At 37.8% G+C, this 6925-nt stretch overlaps 1 long non-coding RNA gene across 3 annotated transcripts; it reads right to left on the reverse strand.

The window, feature by feature from the left end:
* Positions 1–4060: 4060 nt before the first annotated feature.
* On the reverse strand, positions 4061–6641 carry LOC103932254. 3 transcript variants are annotated; one of them, XR_007253486.1, is made up of 5 exons: positions 6130–6641; positions 5973–6043; positions 5653–5734; positions 4977–5071; positions 4061–4774 (listed from the first exon to the last, which is right to left on the reverse strand). It is a non-coding gene; the product is annotated as an uncharacterized LOC103932254 (long non-coding RNA). The 3 variants fall into 3 exon arrangements; XR_007253482.1 differs by having other exon boundaries at positions 4063–4755; XR_664937.3 differs by lacking the exon at positions 4061–4774 and having other exon boundaries at positions 4805–5071; positions 6130–6635.
* Positions 6642–6925: the final 284 nt, after the last annotated feature.

A 6925-nucleotide genomic window follows, 5' to 3' on the forward strand; every position in this document is an offset into this window, starting at 1 on the left:
AAAAAAAAAAAACGAAAGCCTCGATTCAATGGTTATACAAAAAAGAAGTTTAATGCTTTTGTCTAGAAATTAAAGATGTTGACCAAAAAAAAATATAATTTCGAAAGCATTAACGTCTTTCATTTTGTGTAGAAAGTGACATATTAAACTTGTGAAAAGGTCCGAATACAAAAATTAGTGCAAAAATTGCTATCATTTGTTGTGTTTAAATTGATAAAATTTCAATATCTTTAAACTTGTATTATCCAAGCATTTTAAAAGTTACTACAAATTTTGTTTTTTGGGTAACAAAAATCACACCCACATTCAAAATAATTTGAAAATCCTAAAGGCTTAATTTGATTAATAGTTTTCATGGTGATAGGGTAGTTGGAAGATAATCCTATGGTAAAAAAAAATTAGGATGTAAACCCAATAGTGAAGTTCATTAGGATTTGGGCCCAAAATTAGCGGAGAGTTGACAGAATTTTCAATTTTGAACGTGAATTCTCTTTTTTTACTACATGGCTATCTTCCAACTATTCTATGACCAATAGAACTAATAATCCAATTAGGCCAAATCCCTAATAATAATAATAATGATTTGGAAGGGGAGCCAACAAGGAGAGAGTTTTCAGTGTGACCGACACACGAGGTGGTACACCACATGTCACTATACAAATAGTGGGATATGTGTGTTAAAAAGTTAATTGTTGTAGGCATAATTTACTGAACAATTATGGAGGCCATAGAGAGAGGGTGTATCAATAGTAGAGAGAAGAGAGAGATGTGTAATTGTGAGGTGTGCTCTATTTCACCCCATTATGCCATTATTTATAGTAGCAATGTAGGTTAATTCCTTACCCTTTTAGGATTACAACTCTTAATAGGTAATCAACTCCTAATAGGAATATAAAGAGATATTCCTAGATCTACTAGGATTTACACAATCACATTCCTCATCTAATAGGACTACAACACTCCCCCTTGAGTGTGTAAATACTCAAGTAAATGGCGCATCAGTTCTTCAGTGATGATGTAAGTACAATTGATGAAGTTGTCGGCACAATGAGCAAATGCGAGTCTCAAACTAATGGAAGAATGCATAAAAAGGTAAAACTTACAAAACCTCACTATGTTAAAACCCAAGGTGGGATAAAAACCCATAAACTAAGGAGAAAAGTTAGAAGTTTCCTTAAGTCAAAACTATACGTCTTCTGGACGTAAGTAGAAAAGCTCACAAGGGTTTGATCAACCCAGGATGGGTGCCTCGTTAAAACCTAGTTAGGTAACAAAAACCCAGTGGGAAAAATGCTCCTAATCATAGGGAAAAAGAGTACAATAAGATCAAGTGAGTATACTTCTAGATACTCCCCCTATGTTTGACAGAACTTCCAAATGAGAACTTCAAGCATTGCATATGAATAGTTAGGTATACCAATTCCTCAGATAAGCTTCTAGAAGGTTGACTTTGGCAGTGACGTCGTGTAGGGGTTGGCAAGGTTGTTTGGGATCGGTTTGCATGACTTCAATCTCCTGATGCTTTGCAGATGTAGATGTGGACGCAATATGTCTTGGTGTTGACTTCGTTGATGTATCATGTCTTGGTCGGGTTGATACATGCAACATAGTCTTCATGGATCGTCGTTGGGACTCAACGATGGATGAAAATAGAAAGTACTTTGAATATGCTCAACAAGAACTCCTAACCATGTCTCACGTGTGGCGTAGTGAACTAAGGTGAGTCTTGGAACAATTCGAAGATTTCGCAACTAAGGTCATATCGTGGACCTCCAAGATATTGCGATATCCCTAACGGTAAAGACATAACCATTCGAGGATTTTGCCTTGTATGGGTTTGATAAGTAACTTGTATCAGCATAACAAACAAGGCAAGCATCATTCCAAGGACCAAGGGGTTGGATCCACTCGAGATGCGTTTGATTTGCCCAAATCCGTTGTACCTTTAGGGTACATCTTTAATACCAATTCAGTGGTTATGTGTAGTCACGGCACTGCATCTTTACCAATAGATCAACAGCGAAGGAGATGTCATTTCTAATACAATGAGCTAAGTACAACATAGTGCAAAGTTGAACTTAAATATCGAATTTCAGATTCCATAACCTCTTCAAGAGTCTTATTTGCATATAACGTATGGACGATTATAGGTATACTCAAAGGTAACACATTTGAGCTGTAGTTCAACTAGTAGACTAAGGTATTGTCAAAACACTGCTTGAACTTCAAGTCAAGGCATAAATGAATTTTCCTAAGATCCTTCATCTCAAATTCCATCTTCAAGTGCGAGGCAGTTTTCTCAAGCTCTTCTAAAGTCTTAGTGAGATTCGTGTCAACGACATAAACTGTAACTCTAGCAATTCGAAATAAGACTTCAAAGTTTAACACGCAAGGGCATTCATTCATATCCCTGGCTGATCAAATAATCACTTAGACAGGTATACCACATCCGTCAAAGTGTTTCAATCCATAAGTGACTGCCTTAAACGAGTTGAGAGAGTGTTCCATGGTTTGGAACTATTTGAACCAGTCCATGTAATTCTTCGAGAACTTACATGTAAATCTCCATATCTATATCCCCATAGAGAAAACACTAACCACACTTCATAATGCTGCTATCAATCACATGACGTTTGAGAGAAACCTTGCGTCGTAAGGCGTGCATCATATCGCATTATTTCATTAATCTCAATATGTTTCCTTTCGCACTTATAACACAATAGGGTTACCTTGGGCAGTGTAGGAATGACAGGTCCAAAACACACTTTGGTAAGGAATTTGACCTAGGTTGTAATTTTAGTTGTCCAATCAGTTCTACGTTGTCACTTAATCAACGGAACACAGTTCGATATCATCGTTTTTCATTTATGTCGGTAGCTACCATATAAGTGAAAATATCATCGATGGTAATCTCATTTCAATTCCATTTTTTCATCCAAATTAGTATACTGGACCATGAACTTCAAGTCGCGGGAGTAATCTGGATTAATCTCATGAGATGGAAATGATTTGAGACAACGATCAAGTATAGATTCACTAGTATGCGGTGTTTTCCTCTTCTAGGGAAGTGAATCCTATGAATCGAGTGATCTGTCATGCTTCGGGCCAAGACAGATTGATTGGCTATTTGCCGATGTACTGGACCATCCAACAAGGGCATCTAAACCATCCAACAGGGGTGGCACACTCTTCAGCGATGTTGACTCGACGTCCACTAAGTACATCTATCCTTGCAGGCATGTTTGCAGCTGGTATATGATCTCGTCACTTTAGCTAGATCAAAGGAATGTATCTGGAGCAACATCTGGTACATGAATGTTGATGTTCTTGTCTCCCCCTAACTGCATAAAAACTGCCTCATTAAAGTGATAAACTGCAAATGAGCGGTAAAAAAGATCTCATGCAAGGGCTCAAAGAGAGCTAGTGTGAAAGAGAATCATAATTGACAAAGATTCACATCTGTCAATGCAAATTTCCGCTATCTTCAGTCTTGATGAAAATGCACCTGCAAAACAATCAACACCTTTGATCAAAGACCTAAGCATCACGCACCCACGAGATTAGGGGCAGTTAGGCCAATGGATCTCTGATGCCTAAGTCAGTTTCTCTAAGAGAGTAAAGTGTTTAGGGCTTTTTAGGGGTAGCAAAATTTCTGAAAATTTGGTAGAATATGGGGTATTTATAGGGATAGGGTCAGCCACAATGTTAGGGTTTTACCCTAGAGGTGGCGGCATTCTATTGGCCAAGGTGTTTATGGAGAAATATTCTCAAGATATTAAATAGGAAATAATATCTTGAGATAATGGTGTAATTATCCCTTATTTATTTAAATTGGGATTACTTACATGATTGGAGTCAATCTTCAAATGGGAATGTATTAAAGATAGGATTTGGATAATTAATCATTATCTTTAATGCTTTGACTTTTCTTTGCCAAGGGCCAGTGAGCTGTTGGCAATCATATTCAGCTACTGGGACCTTTAGGGGTGTGAGCTGCATGTGGGAGTATCTGAGTAGCCTGCCCATTTATTGAGGCCAATCTTGTTTTTCTTGAATAAAAGTTCACCTGTCGCCTCTAGAATTTTTGGGATTATTTTAGGCTCTACAAAAGCCCCTACACCTACTAGGCTGCACGCAGGAAAGGATGGTAGTGTAGAAATCCCAAGTTGCTTGGGTTTGTAGAGTTATTTCCCAATTTGAACTTGATCTCCTTTTTTGTTTTGGAGATAGACTTCTTCTAGGAAAATGACACCAATTGCCCCCAATTCCTATTTAATTTTACCTTAAGCAAGGGATTAAATAAATTTGGAGTGTAATCATTATTCCAACAAGGAAGATAAGGCAGAGGAAATTTTTCTTCCCCTACCTTAGCTTTCTTCTTCTCTTGCCCTTGCAAAGAATCGTCTCTCGCTGTTGTTCTTCTTCTCTGTGCCGCACCAAGGTAAGAAAAATTTGAATTTTCTTCTTCTTGAATTTTTGGGAGTCTTGGGACTTGAAAAATTGGCTCGACGGGGGCCGAAGGGGGGTGTGAGTGACATGGCATCTTCACCACAGGGCTGATGGTGGTGTGGCAAGAAGGTCGACTGGCATGGGCCAGGGGCTCGACTCGGCTCAGGCTAAGGGGATCGGCACGCAGGGGCGCGGGGAGGCCAACTTGGGTCAGGTCTTCAAGGCCGCTAGTGACAGCGTCGCGAATCCTAAAAACACATGAGAGTTGTATGCTCCATTCTTAGAACATGGCAATGCTCCTATGTCCTTAAGATACGCAAGGCCTCTAAAATTAATATCAAAATAAATATCAGAGTTCATGTAAAATCCATAACATTCAAACCATTTCATAAGCAACCTTTTTTACAACAGAAATCCCAAAAGTTCAGTTTACAAAAGCCAAAGGAGTGATAGGTTTGGATAAATATATACAGAAGCAAAAGCCATACACAAACAATTTTCACTGAAACCAAAAGATCAATATTTACATTTCAAAAGATGATTTTTTGATTCGAAGCTTTGAGGTTGACAAGCTACAACCGCACACCTAAGTCCAACTCTTCTACTATTTCTCGCACAACACCTGAAAATGTAGGGGTGAACATCACATACAATCATTTCACCCCCCTCGGGAGGCACCCTAGCTAGGTTTGAAAATAGATATACCTTTGTACTACGTATAAAGGAAATAATTTGCACAACAAAATGCTTTAGCATGAGTTAAAATTTATTTCATGCTCATAATTAACCATAGCGGGATCCCTGCATTCTTTTTGTCTTGACAACTGAACATGCGGCCAACTACCATACCTAAAATAAAATTCTCAAGTAATTTCAACACAAGGTAGGGTAGTGAGAGTGTCCACTTACAACCTATACCACATAGACACAAGTACCCTCCCCTTACCAATTAATGGTACGAGTCTGTTTATATAAAACCCTCCGGAGGTTTAAGGGATCGAAGCCCACGGTAGTCATGCAGCCCCCTTCACTCTCAGGTTGTCATTACAATTTCGAACAACATAAATCACATGCTAGAAAAATCAAACTCCTTTTCCTAACATGCAGTTCCAACAACAAAATCCAATGCATGGCTTGCACGCATCCATATTTACATACATAATACATACTAAAAACCACTAACCAAGGTGTGAGTCCCCCTACCTGATATTCCAAGCTTCAAGTACTAACTCTTTCCACAATTGTTCGCTCTTAGCTCTTGATCTTGCTTAAGCCAAGAAAGTGCCTAATCAGAAAAAGAAATATCAATACACAGTTTGGATGTACCAACATAAACTAACACGTCTGAATTCCATCTGCACAGTGCGTGTATATCCCCAAAATAACCAAAACCAATATTTATTCACATAAATCCCAGTTAATTAACCTTCTCCATGAAATCCATTTAGGAGCCATATATCAAATGCCATCTAATAGCCAATGCACACTTGAATTCCATAACTCCAAATCAAGTAAAATTTTACCTCTATCTTCTTCAATAATATTGTTCAACCAGCCTTGAGACTTCAAAAACTCTCAATTCAACCAAATAGCACTTCAAACACAAATTTTCAAAGTTATTAACATGAAATCCTCAACCAAAATATAATTTTGAATCTGCAAATAAGCTTTGAACTCTACCTTCGTTCGGAGAGCTCAACGTTGTGATCATAGAGGCGAAAATGGATTGCAATTCTGATGTCTAGAAATTAACCCATACATTTTTCTTTCTTCGACGCCTAAAGAGAACCCATGACAGTTTCTCTTCCTTTCTGCCATTTTGGAAACAGTGCACCAACACACCTAAAGATGAAGGGATCATCTTACGCGCACATGTTCTCCATTCCTTATGTCAGTTTTGTTTTTTTTCTTTTTTTTTTTTAACACACCCACTTTAACCCATCTAAACTTTTACAAGCTCCACATAACTAAATATATATTTTGGGGGTTTTACATTCCACCCCCTTTAAAATAAATTTTGCCTCCGAAATTTGCAGAGTCACTCAAACAAGTGGGGATACTTCTGCTTTATTTCAGATTCTAAGGGCTAGTTTGGTATTGCTGTGCTTTGAAAAAAAGTTGTTTCTGCTGTGCTGTGAGAATAAACAGCTGTAAAATAAAGCAGTAGAGTATTTGGTAAACTTTTTTGTAAAAGTGTTTTTGAAAAAAAAAACAGTATTATAGTGTTTGGTAAACTTTTATGTGAAACAGATGTGAAAAAAAAGCCAGTTTTTCAAAGCTGGGTTTTGTAGCTTCTTGTTTTTGGCTTTTTTTCACCCAAAACTATGAAAAAAAGTTGAAGCTAAATGTTTACCAAACACAAAAATAGCTCCCAACTTTTTACAGAATCACCTCAGTACCAAACCAGGCCTAACTCCCATGTAGCTTCTTCAACTCCGTGATGTTGCCATTTTACTTTGACAAGTGGTACACTTCG

The sequence above is a fragment of a genome, unplaced genomic scaffold (genome assembly GCF_019419815.1).
Source record: "Pyrus x bretschneideri cultivar Hongxiangsu unplaced genomic scaffold, Pyrus_bretschneideri_v1 Contig105, whole genome shotgun sequence".
NCBI lineage: Eukaryota > Viridiplantae > Streptophyta > Magnoliopsida > Rosales > Rosaceae > Pyrus > Pyrus x bretschneideri.